The following is a 23,589-nucleotide window of genomic DNA, read 5'->3' as shown; positions in this document are numbered from 1 at the left end:
AAATACAAAAAATTAGGCTGGGCGCAGTGGCTCACGCCTGTAATCCCAGCACGTTGGGAGGCAGAGGCGGGTGGATCAAGAGGTCAGGAGATCGAGACCATCCTGGCTAACACGGTGAAACCCCGTCTCTACTAAAAAATAGAAAAAAATTAGCTGGGTGTGGTGGCGGGCACCTGTAGTCCCAGCTACTCGGGAGGCTGAGGCAGGAGAATGGCGTGAACCCGGGAGGCGGAGCTTGCAGTGAGCCAAGATCGCGCCACTGCACTCCAGCCTGGGCCACAGAGCAAGACTGTCTCAAAAAAAAAAAATTATCCGGGCGTGGTGGTGAGCGCCTGTAATCCCAGCTGCTTGGGAGGCTGAGGCAGGAGAATTGCTTGAACCCGGGAGGCGGAGGTTGCAGTGAGCCAAGATCACACCATTGCACTCCAGCCTGGGCAACAGAGTGAAACTCTGCCAAAAAAAAAAAAAAAAAAAAAAAAAACTGAATGCCTTTAACAGCACCCAAGCCACCTCTTGAATGCTTTGCGGCTTAGAAATTTCTTCCACCAGGTACCCTAAATCATCTCTCTCAAGTTCAAATTTCCACAAATCTTTAGGGCAGGTCAGGAGCAGAATGCCACCAGTCTCTTTGCTAAAACGTAACATGAGTCAGCCGGGTGCAGTGGCTCACACCTGTAATCCCAGCACTTTGGGAGGCCAAGGCAGGTGGATCACAAGGTCAGGAGTTCAAGACCAGCCTGGCCAATATGGTGAAACCCTGTCTCTACTAAAAATACAAAAAATTAGCCAGGTGTGGTGGTGGGCACCTGTAGTCCCAGCTACTCAGGAGGCTGAGGCAGGAGAATCACTTGAACCCAGGAGGCGGAAGTTGCAATGAACTGAGATTGCACCACTGCACTCCAGCCTGAATGACAGAGCAAGACTCCATCTCAAAAAAAAATAAAATAACAAGAGTCACCTTTGCTCCAGTTCCTAACAAGTTCCTTATCTCCATCTGAGACCATTTCAGCCTGGATTTCATTGTCCATATCATTATCAGCATTTTAGTCAAAGCCATCCAACAAGTCTCTAGGAAGTTCCAAACTTTCCTACATTTTCCTGTCTTCTTCTGAGCCCTCCAAACTGTTCTAACCTCTCATCATTACCCAGTTCCAAAGTTGCTTCCAGAGTTTCGGGTTATCTTTTCAGCAGCGCCCCCCTTTGCTGGTAACAATTTACTGTATTAGTCCATTTTCATGCTGCTGATAAGGACATACCCAAGACTGGGAAGAAAAGTAGGTTTAATGGTCTTACAGTTCCACATGGCTGGGGAAGCCTCACAATCATGGCAGAAGGCAAGGAGTAGCAAGTCATGTCTTACATGGATGGCAGCAGGCAAAGAGAGAGCTTGTGCAGGGAAACTCCCATTTTTAAAACCATCAGATCTTGTGAGCCTTATTCACTATCATGAGAATAGCACAGGAAAGACCCACCCCCATGATTCAGTTACCTCCCACCAGCTCCCTCCCACAACATGTAGGAATTGTGGGAGTTACAATTCAAGATGAGATTTGGGTGAGGACACAGCCAAACCGTATCAGGGATATTCAACTTGGAACTACTGTTACATACAACATGGATGAATCCCACAAACCTAATGCTGAGTGGACATAGCCAGACACGAGAGTACATATTGTGTAATTCCATTTGTATGAAGTTCAGAAATGGACAGAACTAATCAATGGTGCCAGAATGTTGGTTATCTTTGAGGGACATATTGATAGGGAAGAAACATAGGGAGCCTCTGGGGTGCTGGAAAGTCTGCATCTTGAGCTGGGTGTTGGCTGTAAAACTGTATCAAGTATTACACTTAGGATTTAGCACTTTATGTAAATTATACCTTAATTTAAAAAGTTAAAAAATTCAGCTGTCCAATAAAAATTAAAATAAATGAAATGCAATCCACATAGCCCTGCTAAAGTCAGGAAGAGAATGTCCACTATCTCCACTACTGTTCAACAGTGTATTGAAGGTATTAGCCAAAGCGATCAGATAAGAGTTACAAATGAGGGGCTGGGCTCAGTGGCTCACACCTGTAATCCCAGCACTTTGGGAGGCCAAGGTGGTGGATCATGAGGTCAGGAGTTCAAGACCAACCTGGCCAACATGGTGAAACTCCATCTCTACTAAAAATACAAAAAATTATCTGAGTGTGGTGGCAGGCACCTGTAATCCCAGCAACTCCAGAGGCTGAGGCAGGAGAATCGCTCGAACCCAGGAGGTTGAGGCTGCAGTAAGCTGAGATCACATCATTGCACTCCAGCATGGGCAACAAGGGCAAGACTCCATCTAAAAAAAAAAAAAAAAAAAAAACTTATAAATTAGATGTGTAAAAATTAGAAAAGAGAAGTTAAAAGTTTTACTATTTGTTAATGATAGGATCAATATTTACAAGGCCCAAGAAAATCAACTAAAAAACTGCTGTTAATAAAACAATTTTTTAAAAAAGAATTCAAAGCTAGGCACCATGGCACAAGGCTATAGTCCTAGCTTGAGGTATGAGGATTGCTTGAGTCCAGGACTCCGAGTCCAGCCTGGGCAACAGAACAAGGCCCAATTTTTTTTTTTTTTTTGGAGATAAGGTCTCGCTCTGTTGCTTAGGCTGTAGCGCAATGGCCTGATTATGGCTCACTGCAGCCTCAACCTCCCAGTTTCAAGCAGTCCTCCCACCTCAGCCTCCCAAGTAGCTGGGTCCACAGGTGCATGCCACCACACTTAGCTAATTTTCTAAAATTTTTGTAGAGACATGGCCTTGCCATGTTGCCCAGGTTGGTCTCAAAATGGTCTCAAGTGATGCTCCTGTTTTGGCTTCCCAAAGTGCTGGTATTACAGGTGTGAGCCATTGTACCTGGGCTTCAAGGCCCCAATTCTAAAAAAAAAAAAAAAAAAAAATTAAGAGAGAATTCAGTGAAATGATAGGGTATACAGTTACAGAAACCAGAAGCCTTTATACACACAAAGACACAAACAGTATTACAGTGAGCATCTTCATACGTGCCCTCTTATGGATCCTTGTCAGAACTTCCCTTGGGTCTGTGCTCAGGAACAGGATTGGTGGGACAGAGTGTTCACACATTCTTCATTTGAAACTGCTAGGTGGCTCTCCAGAACAGCCACACCAGCTGTCACACCCACCAGCATCCTTGCTAGTACTTGCCATATCCCCTACATGTCCTCTGTGCTTGTGGAAAATGTGCTTCTGCAAAACCAACCAGGGGCTAGGCCAGGAGCGGTGGCTCATGCCTATAATCCCAGCACTTTGGGAGGCCAAGGCAGGCAGATCATGAGGTCAAGAGATCGAGACCATCCTGGCCAACATGGTGAAACCCCATCTCTACTAAAAATCCAAAAATTAGCTGGGCATGGTGGCGTGCACCTGTAGTCCCAGCTACTTGGGAGGCTGAGGCAGGAGAATTGCTTGAACCCGGGAGGCAGAGGCTGCAGTGAGCCGAGATCACGCCACTGCACTCCAGCCTGGCAATAGAGCAATGCTACGTCTCAAAAAAACAAAACAAAACAAAACAGAAACGGGCTAAACCAAGAAAGAAGCAAGCATGAGATGTAGGAAACAGGGATTCTAACAGGGAAGTGGTGAGAGGAATCTAGGATGTGTGGCAGGCCAGGGTTGGGGCACTACTGCTTCCAGACTCCCCGCCCTCGCCTCCTTAGAGGGCTCAGGATATCAGGAGGAACTGGCTATAGGCTTAGCTGAAATTATTGTCATTGACAACAGTTCTTCTGTCTATAAAATTTGAGTATTTGTGCCTTCTCTCAGTATCACTCTATATCATCCCCTAAGCAGTAGATCTATGCTTTCTTTGTTCTTGCCCGAAGAATAAAGACCTTTTTTATTTTCCTTAGAATTTCTGGCAAATTACAGCACAGTCCTCCTGACAGTATTTTTCAGGATTGTGTCATTCTTCAGGATCCATCTCTGATTATACTTCCCTTCATCTATATTTTGCCCATCCTCTCAAAACATTAGCTCAACAGGGTGGGCGCAGCGGCTCACACCTGTAATCCTTGCACTTTGGGAGGCCGAGGTGGGTAGATCACCTGAGGTCAGGAGTTCAAGACCAGCCTTGCCAACATGGGGAAACCCCATCTTTACTAAAAATACAAAACTCAGCTGGGCGTGGTGGCAGGTGCCTGTAATCTCAGCTACTCGGGAGGCTGAGGGAGGAGAATCACTTGAACCTGGGAGGCGGAGGTTTTAGTGAGCTGAGTCGTGCCACTGCACTCCAGCCTGGGCGACAGAGTGAGACTGTGTCTCAAAAAAAAAAAAAAATTAGCTCAACAATGAGCTCAGGCGGGCACACTGGTTTCCATTACTACTTCCCTCTTTTCATCTTCATCATGATTATTCATGATTGTATAATCAGGATTTCTTTTTAAAGAAGCTCCCTACTTGATATTAGCTGACAGAACAAAAGGTTCTTGATTAAATTATGGCTCTTCCCTGCTCACTGAAAGTCAAAAGCTAACAAAATACTTTGATCAAAAAATGGATTTTGATATCCATTGTTATGAAAATAGTGAAAAACTTACAGGAGTAAACGAATAGTTTTGTGGACAGATGCTTTTAGTGGTCAAGAACCATTGACTGAGAGAGCTGTTTCTGAACAAAGAACTGGAAAAGCCAGGCTCTACCAATACACAATGTAAACGTAAATGAACCACACTGCAGGCACCTACTTTCACGGAACTCTCCCCTCCTTTGCCTGAACCATTTCAACAGCTTTTTTTTTTTTTTTTTTTTGAGATGGAGTCTCACTCTGTCGCCCAGGCTAGAGTGCAGTGGCACCATCTTGGCTCACTGCAACCTCAGCCTCCCGGGTTCAAGCAATTCTCTTGCCTCAGCCTCCCGAGCAGCTGGGATTACAGGCACATGTGCATGCCACCACACCCGGCTGATTTTTGTATTTTTAGTAGAGACGGGGTTTCACCGTGTTGGCCAGGCTGGTCTGGAACTCCTGACCTCAGGTGATCTACCTATCTCACCCTCCCAAAGTGCTGGGATTACAGGCATTAGCTACCATGCCCGGCCTCAAAAGCTTTCTAATTGTCTCCATGTGTCCAGACTTGTGACCCTCAAATCCAAACACAGCCATGAAGATCTACCTAAAACACAGGTCTCAGAATGAATGACCTTCCCTGTGGACACAGAACACACTCCCCACTGGCAGGCAAGCCACACCTTGCAGACGCAGGCCCTGTCTCCCTTGCAAGCCCTCTTCCCGCGTAGCTGCACGCCTACCAGCTGTGCTGCAGCCACCGCTAGCACCCACCATGCTGATTCTCACCTCTGTGCCTTTGCACACACGGTCCCCTCCATCTGGCATGCCTTCTTCCACCCTGCCCCAGGTTGTTCCTTACTACTCAGTTCAGGCGCCATTTGCCTTTGGGAAGGCTTTTCTCGTCCTCACTGTGCCCCCATAACTCCCTGAGGCTGTTCTACATCAGGGTATACAAGTACATGTTCTTGCATCTGTCTTTCCAACAGTGAGCTCCCAAGACGAGGAACTGGGTGTTCTTTGAATCCCCAGCCCTAGCAAGGCCCCTGGACATTGTGAACTAGATCAGTGTTTGTTGAATGAAGTTTGTTTTTTGTTTTTTTTTGAGACAGACTCTCACTCTGTCGCCCAGGCTGGAGTGCAGTGGCACGATCTCACTCACTGCAACCTTCACCTCCCGGGTTCAAGTGATTCTCCTGCCTCAGCCTCCCGAGTAGCTGAGACTACAGGGGTGTGCCACCACGCCCGGCTAATTTTTTTTTTTTTTTTTTTTTAGTAGAGACGTTTCACCATGTTAGCCAGTATGGTCTCGATTTCCTGACCTCGTGATCTGCCCACCTTGGCCTCCCAAAGTGCTGGGATTACAGGTGTGAGCCACTGCGCCAAGCCAAGAATGAAATCTTGTCATTTGCAGTAACATGGATGGATGGGAGGTCATTATGTTAAGTGAAATAAGCCAGGTACAGGAAGACAAATATCACATGTTCTCACTCATATGTGGGAGCTAAAAAAGAGGTAGAGAGTAGAATGATGGTTTTCAGAGGCTGGAAAGGGAAAGGAGAGAGAAAGATGAGTCGAAGTTGGTTAATGGGTATAAAAATACAGTTAGAAGGAATAAGTTCTAGTATTCAAAAGTACAGTAGAGAAATCAGTTAATAATTTATATGTCTCAAAATAGTTACAAGACAGGAACTGTAGTGTTCTCAGCACAAAGAAAAATGTTTGAGGAGATGGATATCCCAATTACCCTGATTTGGTCATTGCACATTACATGCATGCATCAAAATATCACGTGTGGGCCGGGCACGGTGGCTCACACCTGCAGTCCCAGCACTTTGGGAGGCTGAGGTAGGCGGATCACTTGAGGTCAGGAGTTTGAGACCAGCCTGGCCAACATGGTGAAACCCCATCTCTACTAAAAATACAAAAAAAATTAGCCGGGCATGGTGGCGCATGCCTGTAATCCCAGCTACTCGGGAGGCTGAGGCAGGAGAATCGCTTGCATCCAGGAGGCAGAGGTTGCAGTGAGCCAAGATCCGTGCCGTTGCACTCCAGCCTGGGCAACAGAGTGAATGAGACTCCGTCTCAAAAAAAATATATCACATGTACCCCAAAAATATGTGAACTGTTATACATCTATAATTTTTTTAAAAACCAACTCCATTCACGATCAGTATCATTGGCTCCTAAGAGGTTGTTTGGAACAAGGCTGCTGATGAGATTCATCTAAGTATCAAACACACATTAACAATTTCTTTTTTTTTTTTTTGAGACAGAATTTCAATCTGTCACCCAGGACGGGGTGCAGTGGTGCAGTCTCAACTCACTGCAACCTCCACCTCCCGTAATCCGAACTCAGCTCACTGCAACCTCCACCTCCCAGGTTCAAGTAATTCTCCTCCCTCAGCCTCCCAACTAGCTGAGACTACAGGTGCACACCGCCACACCTGGCTAATTTTTATATTTTTTTGTAGAGATGGGTTTTTGTTTTTGTTTTTGTTTTGAGACGGAGTTTTGCTCTTGTCGCCCAGGCTAGAGTGCAATGTTGTGATCTTAGCTCACTGCAACCTTTGCCTCCTAGGTTCAAGCAATTCTTCTGCCTCTGCCTCCCAAGTATCTGGGATTACAGGCATCTGCTGCCACACCCGGCTAATTTTTTGTATTTTAGTAGAGACAGGGTTTCACCATGTTGGCCAGACTGGTCTCGAACTCCTGACCTCAGGTGATCCACCCACCTCGGCCTCCCAACGTAATGGTATTACAGGCGTGAGCCACCACACCCAGCCAAGATAGGGTTTTGCCATGTTGCCCAGGCTCATCTCAAACTCCTGGACTCAAGCAATCCATCTGCTTCAGCCTTCCAAAATGCTGGGATTATGGCATGAACCAATGCACCTGGCCTCTACAAAACATTTTTCTTAAAATTAGCCGGACATGGTAGTGTGCGGCTGTAGTCCCAGCTACTCGAGAAGCAGAGGTAGGAGGCTCGCTTGAGCCCAGCAGGTTGAGGCTGCAGTGAGTCATGATCATGGCACTGCACTAGAACCGAGACCCTATCTGGAAAAAAAAAAAAAAAAAAAAAAAAAAAAAAATCAACTCCCACTTCTGTTTTTTTTTGTTGTTTTTTTTTTTTTTTTTTTGAGACTGAGTCTTGCTCTGCTGCCCAAGCTGGATTATATTGGCACCATCTTGGCCCACTGCAACCTCTGTCTCCTGGGTTCAAGTGATTCTTGTGCCTCAGCCTCCTGAGTAGGTGGGATTACAGGCATGTGCCACCATGCCTGGCTAATTTTTTGTATTTGCAGTAGAGATGGAGTTTTACCATGTTGGCCAGGCTGGTCTCAAACTCCTGACCTCAGGTCATCTGCCCACCTCGGCCTCCCAAAGTGCTGGGATTACAAGTGTGAGTCACTGCTCCTGGCCCCCCACTTCTTTTTATTTTGTTTCTTTTTGGGGGATCTTACTATGTTGCCCAGGCTAGGCTCAAACTCCTGGGCTTAAGCAGTGCACTCCCCTTGGCCTCCAAAGTGTTGGGATTACAGGCGTGAGCCACCACTCCTGGCCTTGAGTGCTTATTATGTACTATATTTCCCCATATTTTATCTAAATTTAGTCTCTACAATAATCATAGGAAGTAGACATTACTATTCCCATTTGATGAGAAACTCTCACAAGTCATGTGCGTGGCAGAGCCTCTTCTTCATACAGAGTGTGGAATTCTGTGACTTACAGGGAACTCGTGTCATTGATGCATTTAGCTTACTTTCCTCAGGGGCTTTCAAGGGGAACACTTCCCCTGGATTCAATTTTCCCCTTAGCCACTAACTTTGAAACCCAACCAGAATTTCAGACCCTTCAGTGCAGCTCTCCTGCAGTTGGTTGAGTCATTAGGGTAAGTCTGAATGGAGCCTGGAATAATAACAACTAAGTTCTAGTTTTTGCTGCAGGCCCTCTAGCCCAGTCCAAGAGCACCTGGCCACCCAGAGAAGCACTGCTGGAGTGGGGGAATTAGGCCATACAGCATCCACAGAGAAGCCCAGCTCCTTACTGGGATCCTGGTCCATTTCCCAAGTTGACCTTCCTGCAGGAAGAGAACATATCACATATTTTAATCCATTTGACAGTCACAGAGGAAGTCTAAGGAAGCCAGGGCGTGCCTGCTTGGGGCCCATCCAGGTTCATCCTCTGCCACTCTATCTCTGTTATATTTGGTTTGGAAGTCCAGAAGATTGTGTTTATGTTCCCAGCAGGGCACCTGTTCACTGGTACCAAGAAAAGGCCCAAGTGTTTCCCTGGCATCAGTTGGTGTCTGGATCCACCACTCCATTCTGTCTCTGGAAAGAGCCCTTCCACGTCTCTGCATTCCCTGTTACCGTGTCACTGGCCTTCAGACGGAGCCAAGGTACAGGGCAACACCTCTACAAGGATCTGCAGCCATTTATATTGCTTAGGCTACTGGTAAGTGGACTAAGGTTTAAAATTACTATCCTAAACATTTCTAGCTAATGTTAACCAGCCATCCAACCAACCGGTGGTGGGAGTCTCAGAATGCTAAAACAATGTCACTCTCTTTATTGTTTATTCCCTGCCTACCCATCCACTGCATTGACATCTACTGAGGGTCCACCACAGGCCCAGGCAATGTCCAATAGAGTCCCAGGTCCCTGCCTGGCATGCATGTGACAATCATCATAATACAGGGCTATAGCGCATATATGACAAAGTGCTGTGGGAGAAAAGAGAAAGACAGTCCAATCCCTTGGGCTCTCAGAAGAGGTGGCTTGCGAGCTGCGCCTTGAGCACCCCCACTCACGGAGGACAGCATAAGCAAAAGTGGAGAGGAATGTGGGCAGGAGGGGCGTGCAGAAGCAGGCAGTGGGCTTTGGAGTGACTGAACCCTAGGAGGGTGGTGGTGGCAAGAGATGACGGGGGAGTGTTGGAGGGGCCTGGGCAGGCTGTGCTGAGGAGTTTGGACTTGACCCAAAGGTCACAGTGAACCACGGAAGGGGCTGAGCATTGGAGGAACAGTCACACTCAGTGCCTTAGAACGTCGCTCTGGCCTCTGGTTAGACACAGTGGGTGGAACATTTGCATTCATCTCTGTTCCTTCTGGAGCCCTGCTAATATGGCAGTGAACATTATATATGTGTGTATCTCATGCAGCCACAGGACAAACGAATGAGAGGAGAAAGCAGCAGGAGAGAGAAGTGAACCAAATTTTGAATGCTGGGAGCAGATGGACAGGTGGTGACTGACCTTCCCTCAAGCATCTCTGGAGCCACAGCCCCCAGCCGGCCATGTCCAGCACGTGGTAATTTATTGAACAAGAATGGGAGGTACTAAAATACTGACTAGAAGCTTTATGATTTGTGGGTAAGGTTACAGAAATTTCATTAGAGCCCGTCCCGCTATGTCAGAGTTTATATGTCTTTGAAGCTGGTCAGTTTCTTTAGAGAGGAACTTCACAGATGCGGAAATTGAGGCACATGGAAGTCAAGTAGTCTCTCCAAAGTCACATAGAGTGATACGAGAGCAGGGATTTAAACTCATGGCCAGTAAATAATGAAAATATAGGATTACTAATCAAAGAAATGCAAATTAAAATCAGAGCTGGGCATGGTGGCTCACGCCTGTAATCCCAGCAGTTTGGGAGGTTCAGGCGGGAAGATCACCTGAGGTTGGGAGTTTGAGACCAGCCTGACCAACATGGAGAAACCCTGTCTCTACTAAAAATACAAAATTAGCCGGGCATGGTGGTGCATGCCTGTAATCCCAACTACTCGGGATGCTGAGGCAGGAGAATCGCTTGAACCCGGGAGGCGGAGGTTGTGGGGAGCTGAGATCGTGCCATTGCACTCCAGCCTGGGCAACAAGAGTGAAACTCCATCTCAAAAAAAAAAAAAAAAAACCAGACTGGAAATTTTGTTTTTTTGAGACAGGGTCTCACTCTGTCGCCCTGGCTGGATTGCAGTGGCCCAATAATAGCTGATAGAACCAAGCCCTGAGAGAATTCACTGTAAGCCTGACCCTCCTAACACTGCTATCCTTCCTCAAAAAGCACTGGGAGATTTACCAACGGTTCGGTTTTAAAGAGAAAATTTTTACATAATAATTTTTTTGAATATTTATAGTTCTTTTTTTTTTCGAGACAGAGTCTTGCTCTGTTACCCAGGCTGGAGTGCCGTGGCACAATCTCAGCTCACTGCAAACTCTGCCTCCCTGGCTCAAGCTGTCCTCCCTGCTCAGCCTCCCAAGTAGCTGGGACCACAGGTGCATGCCACCACTGCCTGGCTAATTTTTGTATTTTTTGTAAAGATGAGATTTCCCTATATCACCCAGGCTGGTCTTGAACTCCCAGACTCAAGCTATCCACCCAACTTGGCCTCCCAAAGTGCTGGGATTACAGACGTGAATCACCATGCCCAGCCTACATTATAATTTTATTTTTTGAATTTTAAAACAGAATTTAGAAGAGATACCACTAATGACAGGAAGCCCAGGGTCCCTGTGAGAACGGAAGGACATCAGGAAGCCCGCCGCTGGGCAGTAGCACTAACGGGCTGACACTTGGGAAACAGAAGCAAGCATGAAGTGTCCACCTTCTCACTCAGTAAGAACATCAGCCACTGGCCTTCGTAAAGAGAGCATTCTTCACCAGCCCTAGACACACGTGTCACATTTAATTAGCTAGCTGTTTTAACGTGGGTAACAAGATTGAATGTTGACTGAAATGCAATGTTAGGGAGTTCTCTCTCCTGCATTTTTTTTCTTTTTTTGAGATGGAGTTCCACTCTTGTTGCCCAGGCTGGAGTGCAATGGTGCGATCTCGGCTCCAACCACAACCTCTGCCTCCCAGATTCAAGTGATTCTCCTGCCTCAGCCTCCCGAGTAGCTGGGATTACAGGCATGTGCCACCACACCTGGCTAATTTTGTATTTTTAGTAGAGATGGGGTTTCTCCATGTTGGTCAGGCTGTTCTCGAACTCTTGACCTCAGGTGATCTGCCTGCCTCGGCCTCCCAAAGTGCTGGGATTACAGGCTTGAGCCACCGTGCCTAGCCTCTCCTGCATTTTTAAGTGAAATACAAAATTGCTGAAAAGGTTTTCAATTTATAAGCAGCATGCTGTATGCTGTGGAGTGCTGCTTAGAATAATACATTATGAAGTAGCTTAGAAATTTTTTTAGTTGGCTATTATATATCCCTTAGCCACTTGAAGTATGAACTTAGCATTATGATTTGCCACAACTTATTAATTGGGACTGGGACACATCAGTTTATAAAACATTTGCATAATGCTTGCCTGCTCTAACTTTGGAGAAGGTACAGGGTGTTTGCAATGTGTGGAGGTTTCAGCTCATTCTTGCTCAGTTCTACTTAATAATCCACTTCTACCCTAGCTTTTCTGTCCTCTAGTGAAAGAATTTAGAACTACATTAAGATAGAAATGGAACTTGGTCCAACTGTCCCATCCCTACTCCTCATTTTACAGACAACAAAACTGAAGTTTGGCCAGACGCAGCGGCTCAAGGACTGTATCACTTGAACCCCGGAGGCAGAGGTTACAGTGAGCCGAGATCGTGCCATTGCACTCCAGCCTGGGTGACAGAGCACTTTGGGGGACCAAGGCTGGCAGATTATGAAGTCAGGAGATCGAGATCATCCTGGCTAACATGGTGAAACCCTGTCTCTACTAAAAATATAAAAATTAGCAGGGTGTGGTGGCGCATGCCTGTAATCCCAGCTACTCAGGAGGCTGAGGCAAGAGAATCGCTTGAACCAGGGAGTCGGGGGTTGTGGTGAGCTAAGATCACGCCACTGCACTCCAGCCTGGCGACAGAGATAGACTTTGTCACAAAAAAAAAAAAAAAAAAGGCCAGGCGCAGTGGCTTATGCCTGTAATCCCAGCACTTTGAGAGGCCGAGGCGGGCAGATCACAAGGTCAGGAGTTAGAGACCAGCCTGGCCAATATGGTGAAACCCCATCTCTACCAACAAAAATTAGCCAGGCGTGGTGGCAGACGCCTGTAGTCCCAGCTACTTGGGAGGCAGGAGAATCGCTTGAACCCGGGAGGCGGAGGCTGTAGTGAGCCGAGATCAGGCCACTGCACTCCAGCCTGGGAGACAGAGCGAGACTCTCTCAAAAAAACAAAAAAAAGAAAAAAGAAAAAGAAAAACCCGAGGCTTAAAGAGAAGAGACTCGCCCCCAGGTTAGTCAGGGAGGAATAAAGAAGCCAGCACTCCCTCTCCCTGGAGGTGGCAGGGAGGGAAGGCATCCGGAAGGGATCATGTTGATCTGGCTCCTAAAGGAGTGGCCATTTCCCAGGGAAGAGGAACAGCATGAGAGCAGAGGTATGAACTAGCTGGGTGCCGGGGTGGGAGGGCCTTTTATTGCAGGGTTTGGAGGTGAGGGCAGAAGCTGACAGGACCAGGTTATAGAGGACCTGTAGGCCCAGCCCAAGAGTCTATAAGGAAGTCTGCACTGAAACTCACAACCCATTCATGACAAGGTGGCCTGATCAGGGTACCCACTACCTGGTCAATTGGCCACATAGGCAATTCCTGACAGCCAGGTGACCCCTGGCTCAGTGTAGACAAAGGAACTATCAGCTCCCCTACCACGGAGGAACATCACATCTGCTCATTCCTCATCTAGTTTCAGTTTTAACCCACCCCACCTCGAGGAGTATCTGAGGATAAACAAGCCCTCTTGGCACTGGACGGACCAGCTAGGCCTGTTCTTCCACTGGCTGAACCAGAGGTTGCCCTTGGGGGGACTCAAAGGCCTCTGCTCTTGCATTGGCCAAGACCAGAACAGGAGCAGCAGTGGAGGGGAGAGCCAGCCTGCACACACCCCCAATTTGTATCCACCACCCTATAGTCATAAGGGAGATCCTGGGAGGTTTTGGGGAGGAGCAGGGAGGGCTGTCCACAATCCACAATCCCTGGCTCTCTCTACCTTAAGACTCAGCTTGCTTCAAATTTTGCTTTTTTTTTTTAACCCTCCAGTCTTTCTTCTTCAAAAAAAATTGCTTTTGCTGGGCGCGGTGGCTCATACCTGTAATCCCAGCACTTTGGGAGGCCAAGGCGGGCGGATTATCTGAGGTCAGGAGTTCGAGACCAGCCTGGCCAACACGGAGAAACCCCGTCTCTACTAAAAATACAAAATTAGCAAGGCGTGGTGGTGGGCGCCTATAATCCCAGCTATTTGGGAGGCTGAGGCAGAGAATCACTTGAACCCAGGAGGTGGAGGTTGCAGTGAGCTGAGATCACTCCACTGCACTCCAGCCTGGGCGACAGAGCGAGACTCTGTCTCAAAAAAAAAAAAAAAATTGCTTTCTTCTCTTACACAGACAGTTTCATTCCCACTCCATGAAAGGCTAGAAGCTTTGCCATGAACTTTTCAGGGTGAAATATTAATGATGATGATCTAGACTGGAGGTCACATAATTCTCACTTTCCTGATTCTCCCATACACAGGGAATAACGAAAAAATGAAATTCCTAAACTTCAAAGCCATTTCCAACTGGAGGCCCCACAGACAACCAATTAGCTGGCCAGTAGGTGGCACCAAAGGTTAATCACAGCCTTTGGGCGAAGGGTTCCCATTTGGTCCCGCTGGAAAGCAATTCAGTTATCCATTCAGCACACATAGATGGCTGCATGCCATGTGCCGCGTCTTGAGATGAGAAAGACAGAGTCTAATTTCAATTCACACCAGGGACTAAGAGCTGTGGAGAAGGCACCCAGAGTGAATTTGGCCAGAGCAGGTGATTTCCAAGCCAAGCTTGGCAGACACGTGTTTGCCTGGGGAAGGGCAGGCAAGAGGTTCCAGGTGCATTTGGAGAACAAGCCAGCATGGAGAGATGATCGGAGCAGACCATAGACCCTTGGGCTGCTGCAGTAATCTGAGTGAATGAAAGGGAATGCTGTAATGTTGAATCTGAGGAGCCCTGAGTGCACTTAGCAGGATCTGCTGCCCCTGGAGGCTGGAGGGAGGGGCGAGAGAATGGAGCTGCTGTGAACTCAGAGGAGGAGGTGAGGCTGGAACAAAACCGGAAAACAATGCAGCCACATATTCTTGGTGCACCCCCCACCCCCACCCCCCTTTCGTGTTCTGTTTGCCTCTCTCCGTATCTATTTCTCTGCCATATTCTTAAATCACCAGGTCCCCTGGTCAGGGCTGACCATGGTGCCCCATTAGGCTGCCTCGGGGAACTCAGCTGGGTTGTGGGCAGGGCTGGAAGTGCCTTGGTGACATGTGGGTGCCCGGCATTCCAGGTCTGAGAGCACCAAGGTCAGGCATGGAGATGGGCACAGGAGGGGGCCTCCCAAGGAAGGTGTATGTTGATGTGCCAGCAGTGAGCAGGCAGAGGTGGGGTCAGCCAGGTCCTGGGGTTTGAATACCAAGAGAGGGACTACAGGCTCAGTGTCCTGGAAGCCCGGGGGTTTTCTGCACTGGGAAGTGGGCAGATGAAAACGGGAATGTAGAACAGATAAACCCAGCAAGAGCCAGCTGGAAGTGGAAATGGTGTGGGGCCCTGAGGGCCTGGATCAGGGCAGGACCCTAAGCACAGACAGAAAGAACGTTTTAAAGGAAAAATCCACCAGACTCGTCAGCTGTCAGAATGTGGGGGCTGAAGGCAAGAGATGAGTCAAAGATGACTCAGAAGATTTGAAGGTGAGTTCAAGGGAAAATGGCAGTACTTTGGGGAAGGAGTTCAAATTCGTGTCCAGGAACCCTGGTTCTGCTAGGAGACAGGAGCATGCCAGAAGGCATCCCACTTGTTTGCATGTTTCTGGCCTGTCCCTCCCCCACTAGAACATAAGCTCCTGAGGGAGCTGCCTCTGCTCTGTCAGTTCTTTGTGCTTTACTCGGGCTCACACACACCTGTCCCCTGCCTGACTCAGAGCAGATGCCAGGGGATACAGACTGAGGCTTCTCCAGGAGGGAGGCTAGGAAGGCCTGCAGGTGAGGGGTGATAGGGAAGAAAGAGTCCCACCACCCCTCTCCCACAGGTGCTCCCACACCCAAGCACCCCCAGGACTGGACCCCCTCACAGGCACAGCCTCCTGTACCCCAGGCCTCTCTTCCTCTGAGATCCCAGGCTTTCTGGCCCTACTAAGACTGCCATCCTGGGAACCGTCTTTGTGCCCATCCATGCCTGTCCCATTCCCTTCCTTCCCAATACATCCCTTCTACCACATTCCTGCTCGTATTCCCAGCATCCTGTTCACTGGAGGCCCATCCACATGGATGCGCAGCAGACATTGTGGTCCAACAAAGGTGACACTGAACCACTGGCAAGGGTCACGTGCTATCATCTGCCTGAGCCCTATGTTCCCCTGGTGAGCACAGCCTCACCCACCTGGGAGCCTCTGGGGCTCCTGTGCTTCACCCTGTTAACTCACTTCCCTGACCTCTCCCAAGTTTGCCCCTGCTCCACCCACCAACTCTTCGGGGACAGGCCCTCCTCAGGTCTCACTGGAAGCGTGCTTCCTACACCCCACGGTCAGAGTGGATGCGGGTCAGACTGCAGCTCCTGGGAAGACACCACAACGCCTCCTGTGATCTCCAGGCCACGTTGCCAGTCCCTTGGCCCCTGCCTACCTCTGACTTCAGCTCCAGTAGCCAACCCCTGCCCCAAGAGGGGCTCTGTGTCCCCCTACCCACTGCGCTGAAGGAATTTTCCAGCCTCCATTTTCTTTTTAATTCTTGCCTTCTCACTGGTCCCTGGCTAACTCCTAGTACTCCTTCTATATCTCACCGCAGACCCTCAGGGCTCTTGCAAACTCTGTTCCCTCCCTCTCCTGCATGCCCTCCCCGCAGCCAGCACCTGCCCTCCTCAGTGCATGGGGTGCCCTCACCATCCTAGCACTCTTCAAGACTTTCTAAGTCCACATATTTAGGTGGTGGGGGCTTTATGCCTGCCTCGACCACAATGGTCAGGACGCAATTTTGCTCCCACTTTGACCCAGGGCCTGGACACGGGCTTTTGGTAAACAGATATGAACTGAATGGTGAACAGACAAATAATGAACAGTAAGACTCCATTTCTGGCTTATCAACGTGGCCAGACATTTTTTTTCAGCCGCACTCAGTGCTGCCAACAGTGGGAGGGGAGGGGAAGGAGAGTTTGCCGGCTTCCCAGCGGCAGCATGTGGTGAATTCAAGAAGTGACCAACCCCAAGCCGGCCTTTGAAGGATGGGTTGAAACTTGCTTGGTGAAGTTTTGGTACTGAAGTATCCCGATTTTATAGTTACTCAATGGAAAAACTGGTTTGCTCTGTGGAAATCCACTTTAGGGTCAACTCTGAAACATAAATGGCCAGCACCTGCTCCCAGGATCCTCCCACATTCCTTCTTTTTTCTTTTTTGAGACAGAGTCTTGCTCTGTCTCTCAGGCTGGAGTGCCGTGGCACAATCTTGGCTCACTGCAACCTCCTCCCCTCAGGTTCAAGTGATTCTCCTGCCTCAGCCTCCTGAGTAGCTGGGATTACAGGTGCACGCCACCATGCCTGGCTAATTCTTTGTATTTTTAGTAGAGATGGGGTTTTACCACGTTGGCCATGCTGGTCTCTAACTCCTGACCTCAGGTGATCCGCTCGCCTCGGCCTCCCAAAATGCTGGGAGTAAAGAAGTGAGCCACCGCGCCTGGCCCTTTCACATCCCTTCTATGGTCACACCTATTGTAGAGAGATTTAGACCAAAGCACAGAGAGGCTGAGAAGCTTGCTCAGAGTCACACAGCCAGTGAGTGGCAGGAACAGAATTCACAATCTGGCTCCAGACCTGTACTTTAACTGATGCCATCTTTCTTGGAAACTGTGTCTCCAAGAAATGACTGAATTTTTTTTTTTTTTTTTTTTTTTTGAGACGGAGTCTTGCTCTGTCACCAGGCTGGAGTGCAGTGGCGTGCTCTCAGGTTTAAGTGGTTCTCCTGCCTCAGCCTCCCGAGTAGCTGGGATTACAGGCATATGCCACCACGCCCAGCTAATTTTTGTATTTTTAGTAGAGACAGCGTTTCACCATGTTGGCCAGGATGGTCTTGATCTCTTGACCTTGTGATCTGCCCGCCTTGGCCTCCCAAAATGCTGGGATTACAGGCGTGAGCCACTGCACCCGGTCTTTTTTTTTTTTTTTTAAAGTATATATATATTTTTAAATTTACTTTTCCCCCACTACACTGATTTATAATTTTTCTTTCCTAAGTATGAACCACTTAATTTTCCTATATAACTATAGCTTGATCCTGAACATTTCTTCAACTTTCTACAAGGTTTGCTAAACATTGATTATTTAAAAACAGCTGTTGGCTGGGCGCGGTGGCTCACGCCTGTAATCCCAGCACTTTGGGAGGCCGAGGCAGGTGGATCACATGAGGCCAGGAGTTCAAGACCAGCTTGGGCAACTTGGTGAAACCATGTCTCTATTAAAAAGCAAAAATTAGCTGGGCGTGGTGGCGCATGCGTCCCAGCTACTCAGGTGGCTGAAGCATGAGAGTTACTTGAACTGAGGAGGCAGAGGCTGCAGTGAGCCGAGATTTTGCCACTGCACTCCAGCCTGAGTGACAGACCCTGTCTCAAAAAAATAAAAACAATAAACTGTACATGTTTAAAGTACAATTTGATGTATTTCAACATATGTATATACCTAAGAAACTATCACTACAATCAAAATAATGAAGATTCATCATCCAAAAGTTTCCTGAGGTCCCTGTGATCCTTCCCTCCTGCCCTGTCTGCCCCACCTCCTACAGGCAACCAGTGATGTGCTTTTTGTCACTATAGATTAGTTTGCATTTTCTAAAATTTTATATAAATGACTGACTGGCATCTTTCTCTCGGCATAATTATTTTTCAAAAAGAACATTTAAACAAAATAGACCATATTCTGGGCCATTAAACAAGACCCAATAAATTCAAAAGGATTCAAATCATGCAAAGTATGTTCTCAGACCACAATGGAATTAAATATTAGAAATCAATAATAGCATGGTGGCTCACTCCTGTAATCCCAGGATTTTGTGACGCCGAGGCGGGCACATCACTTGAGGCCAGGAGTTTGAGACCAGCCTGGTGAACATGGTGAAAGCCCATCTCTACTAAAAATACAAAAAAGTTAGCCAGGTGTGGTGACGCATGCCTGTAATCCCAGCTACTTGGGAGACTGAGGCACGAGAATTGCTTGAACCCGGGAGGCGGAGGTTGCAGGGAGCCAAGAGCACACCACACTGCACTCCAGCCTGGGCGACAGAGCGGGACTGTCTAAAAAAAAAACCAAAAAAATCAGTAACAAAAAAAATCTGAAAAACCTCCAACTATTTGAAAACTAAGTAAAACATTTATAAATAACCCATGAGTCAAGAAATAAAAGGAAATTTTAAAAACATTTTGAACTGAATGAAAAGGAAAAAAAAATGTATCAAAATGTATGAGCCAAGGGCAGTTGTGGTGGCTCACACCTGTAATCCCAGCACTTTGGGAGGCCACAGTGGGAGGACTCCTTAAGTCCAGGAGTTCAAGACCAGCCTGGGTAATATGGCAAGACCTCATCTCTACAAAAAAAATAAAATTTAGCTGGGTATGGTGGCACATGCCTGTGGTCCCAGCTCCTCAGGAGGCAGAGGCAGAAGGATCACTTGCGCCCAGGAGGTTGACTGTGTAGTGAACCATGTTTGTGACACTGTGCTCCAGCCTGGGCAACAGAGTGAAACTGTCTCTTTTTTTGTTTGTTTGTTTTTTTGAGACAGTCTCGCTCTGTTGCCCAGGCTGGAGTGCAGTGGCGCAATCTCGGCTCACTGCAGCCTCTGCCTCGTGAGTTCAAGCAATTGTCCTGCCTCAGCCTCCCGAGTAGCTGGAACTACTCGGGACTACTGCCACACCCAGCTAAATTTTTTTCTATTTTTCGTAGAGATGGGGTTTCACCATGTTGTCCAGGCTGTCTCAAACTTCTGACCTCAATTGATTGGCCTGCCTCAACCTCCCAAAGTGCTGGGATTACAGGTGTGAGTCACTGCACCCGGCTGAGATTGTGTATCAGGATAAAACAAAAATCATGAGCCAGACCTGGGTGTAACTGCCCTGGAGGCCCTTGCTCTGGGTGACCCTGAGTAAAGGACTTACCTCTCCTGAGCCTCAGTGTTCTCATCTGTACAGTGGGACCAAAGCCACCTACTTCAGAGTTGAGAGGATTAAGAAACTGCATGCAAAGTAGCTAGCCTGCTGCCTGGCAAGCATGTAAGGGGGCATAAATTGCTATGGGGTAGGCTATCACCTGAGCCATTTCCAAAACCAGAAGCGGCTCATTTAAGCTTCATAACCACTCTATGAAGAAGACATGTTCATGTCTATGCTACAGATACTGAACTGGATGCATAGAAAGGGTAAGTGACTTGCCCTGGGTCACACAGGCAGTGGCTGAACTAAGATCTGAATCCAGGCCACCTGGATCCAGAATCCATGCTCCAGCTTTACTGAGGGACACTGAAAGCTTTCAAATAGAGGAGGAAAATGGTCAGATTGCCCTAACAGCAACATCACTGTGGGACGAGGTCAACAAATATTTAGGATGCTAAATCTGCAGGGCTTGGTGATCTATTAGAAATACATTGTTGAGGCCAGGCGCTGTGGCTCACGCCTCTAATCCCAGCACTTTGGGAGGCCAAGGCGGGCGGATCACAAGGTCAGGAGATCAAGACCATCCTGGCTAACACAGTGAAACCCCCTCTCTACTTAATACAAAAAATTAGCCAGGCATGGTGGCAGGCGCCTGTAGTCCCAGCTACTAGGGAGGCTGAAGTAGGAGAATGGCGTGAACCCAGGAGGCGGAGCTGGTAATGAGCCATGATCGCACCACTGCACTCCAGCCTGGGCGACAGAGCGAGACTCCGTCTCAAAAAAAAAAAAGAAATGTTGTTGAGGAAGAAAGAGGAGGAGGCTGGACAGAAAAGGCAGTGAAGCAGGAGTGGAAGAACTTGGGGTTGGAGGGCTAGAGGAAGCAGAGGAGCACATGTGGTCTGTACTCTGAAGGAGAGGGCACCACATTCCGAGAACCTCTCCATGACAGGACACCTGGCCTGGTGGGAGGCAGGTGGGGTTCCTAAGAAAATGTGTGAACAGAAGGCCCATTAAAAATTAGAGAACAGAGGGAATGGTGTTCCAGGCAGAGGGAACAGCATTTGCACAGCCTCGTGGGGGCGAGTCAGGGGGACAGTGCCAGACACAGAAATAGGAGCACAGTGGGAACTGGCGCTGTATGGGTAGGCACCAGGGATCTGCAGGGCCTCACAGGCCTAAAGAGCTCTGTCTTCCTCCTAGAAGGATGGGAAGTCAGCTAGGATTTGCAGAGGGTGGGGAGGAGGGAATAGATAGGGCCAGGTCTGTGTTCTCAAAGCTCACCCTGGCTACAGTTTGGAGACAGACCAAACCATATGCAGGGAGCAGTTAGGTGGTTATGGAGGCCTTCCAGGTGAGCTGACGGTTGTGCAGAAGCGGGGGATGAAGGTGGAGGGAAGTGGCTGGGTTCAAGAGGTACTTAGGAGGCAGAAGTGGCAGGACTCAGTGTCAGATCCGTTGTGGGGAAGCTTGGGGTTCTTTAAGGTGGGATAGTCAGTCACCTGGCTAACGAGCCCTCAAAGAGGGCTGGAGACGGGGGGAAGCTCATGAGGCTCAGCACCCAGGTCTGGAGCTGAGTCCTGGCCCGGCTCTTCGTGAGTCATCTGCACACAGGTTCTATTAGTGAGAGTGCTGGACAAGATTTCCTGGGGGCAAAGACCCACCTCCAGGAGCTCCATGATGTGCCAGGGAGACGGGCATGAGTCTTCGGAGAGAGAAGGAACAGCCAGGGGCTGGCGTGTTGATGGTAGAAACCATGACAGAGGTCGCATCTGGTGGGTAACTGGAATGTCACCTGGAGACAGGACAAAAATGTCCTGCTTATTAACCGAGGCGGGAAAGCTGGAAAGACAGGAAGTTGTGGAAGGAAGGAGGGACATTAAAGATGGGGCCTGACGGGCAACAGTGGTTCCCAGCGATGCCCAGACCCAGGGAGGGGCTTTGGAGCAGGTTCACTGGAGAAATGGGGGAAAATGAAGGTCCCAAAAACAAAGGACAAAGAATGTCAGAGTTGGCCGGGCGCCGTGGCTCACGCCTGTAATCCCAGCACTTTGGGAGGCCGAGGCGGGCGGATCACCAGAGGTCAGGGGTTCGAAACCAGCCTGGCCAACATAGTGAAACGCCGTCTCTACTAAAAATACAAAAATTAGCCGGGCGTGGTGACGGGTGCCTGTAATCCCAGCTACTCAGGAGGTTGAGGCAGGAGAATCGCTTGAACCCAGGAGGCAGAGGTTGCAGTGAGCAGAGATTGTGCCATTGCACTCCAGCCTGGGGAACAAGAGTGAGACTTTGTCTAAAAAAAAAAAAGAACGTCAGAGCTAGGGCCCTGGATGGCTCCTCTATAAGAAATCTCAAACCCCCTGGGCAATGGCAAAAACTGCGGTAGGAAAATTTCCTACAAGTGAGGAGAGCGGGGACAGTGGCTGGTGGTGACAGGAAGGAAACAGGCGGAGGCGGCACTCGCCAGGGAAGACCTTGCGCCCCCCTTCAGCGACCCGCTCACCGCTCCTCCTGCTTCCGGATTCCTCCCCGCCAAATCCAGGCTGCAGCCGTAGGGAAAGCCTGGGCCGGGGGCGCGCCCCCAGGCTGCGCCAACAGCTACCACGGAAGCAGGCACACACCCAGTAACCACCGCTGGGGCCGGCGCCCCGTGGCTGCTAGTTTTCTTCCACTTCCGCCGCTTTGTAATGCCAGGCAAGACGCTTTATGTTGATTTCACACACTCTTAAGGGGGTCCCAGGCCGCGGTCTGAAAACCCCTGCTCCTGAGCAAACTGCGTTTCCCTGGAGACCAGGAAGCGGCGGTAGTTCCGTGGTTTACACGGCAAGGAGCTTTCAGATTATTCCCAGGGCCTGGCTATGAGTCTAGGCAGGAGAAGGCCCAATCATGGGAGGCGCCAGAGACAAAGAGGAAAAGGACATGGACCACGCAGGGGAGCCAGGTCGAAGGAACCCCAACGCTTCCAAGGTTTCCACAGCTGGCCTTGGCCAAAATATCCAAAAATTCCCATGTAGAAACTGGCTCTTCCAGCCTGGGCAACATGGTGAAACCCCGACTCTACAAATAAATACAAAAACTAGACAGGTGTGGTGTCCGCGCCTGTGGTCCTCTGCCCGCGCTCGTCCCAGCTACTGGGAAAGCTGAGGCGGGAGGATCACCTGAGCCCGGAAGGTCGAAGCTGCAGTGAGCCGAGATTGTGCCACGGCACCCCAGCCTGGGCGACAAAGCGAGAGCCTGTCCAGAAAAAAAGAAAAAAAAAACCCAAACCTGTCTTTTAGGGCAAGTTAATCACCAAAGTGTTAGATACTTAATTTGGAGACCTCAAATCGGTCGGCAAAACGATGGGCTTTTCAAAATCATGCCGGGTGTAACTGGGTAAGCATGAATTTGTTCACCGAGTCCCCGATTCCCAAGCTAAGGGGCCCTGAAGTATGAAGCACATGGCTTTCGGGGAACCCAAAGGTAGGGAGCGCTCCCGAGCCAGCCGTGAGTCTGCAGAATCCCCGAGCGCGCAGGCCGCGGGACAGCGTCCCCAGTGCGCAGCAGCCTGAGGCCAACCCCAGGGGGCAGAGCCCCGCGATCCCGGCGCCGCCTGCGGCTGGGTTCTTTGGCAGCGGGCGCGGCGCCAATCAGGACGACGGCTCCGGTAGTCTCCCGGGCGCGTGACACCCGGGGCGCTCCCCGTCCACGCACGACCCTCCCTCCAGGCGCGCCTCCCGCCCCGGCCCCGCGTTCTGCTCAGCCCGGGTGGCCAACTTCACCCCACTTCAAAGACCCCACGCCCGGGCGTGCCCTCCGCCCGCGCTCGGCAGGTGGGGGTGCAGGGCGGACGGCGCGGGCGGCCGCATAAGGCCCCCGGACCTTCCCGAGAATTCCAGGCCGCGCAGGCGCATTGAGGCCGGCGCGGGGGCGTGCGAGAGGCG

General features: G+C 49.4%; 2 long non-coding RNA genes across 5 annotated transcripts in view; one reads left to right on the top strand and one right to left on the bottom strand.

Moving 5' to 3' along the window:
- LOC134738087 (uncharacterized) overlaps nucleotides 1–17,587 on the top strand; it is a 44,671-nt gene extending 27,084 nt beyond the window's left edge. For 3 of the 4 annotated variants that reach the window (XR_010123634.1, XR_010123635.1, XR_010123633.1), the window contains 4 exons: nucleotides 8,801–9,011; nucleotides 9,717–9,864; nucleotides 11,017–11,163; nucleotides 12,044–17,587. This is a non-coding gene — a long non-coding RNA (uncharacterized LOC134738087). The remainder of the gene's footprint in view (nucleotides 1–8,800; nucleotides 9,012–9,716; nucleotides 9,865–11,016; nucleotides 11,164–12,043) is intronic. The other variant, XR_010123632.1, reaches the window with a different exon arrangement.
- On the bottom strand, nucleotides 446–23,577 carry LOC129012595 (uncharacterized). The gene is made up of 3 exons (XR_008493654.2): nucleotides 22,170–23,577; nucleotides 21,331–21,461; nucleotides 446–2,328 (listed from the first exon to the last, which is right to left on the bottom strand). It is a non-coding gene; the product is annotated as an uncharacterized LOC129012595 (long non-coding RNA).
- Nucleotides 23,578–23,589: the final 12 nt, after the last annotated feature.

Source organism: Pongo pygmaeus, chromosome 15 (genome assembly GCF_028885625.2).
Source record: "Pongo pygmaeus isolate AG05252 chromosome 15, NHGRI_mPonPyg2-v2.0_pri, whole genome shotgun sequence".
NCBI classification, from domain to species: domain Eukaryota; kingdom Metazoa; phylum Chordata; class Mammalia; order Primates; family Hominidae; genus Pongo; species Pongo pygmaeus.
The sequence above is the reverse complement of the archived record's forward strand: the minus strand, read 5'-3'. Positions and strand labels throughout refer to the sequence as shown.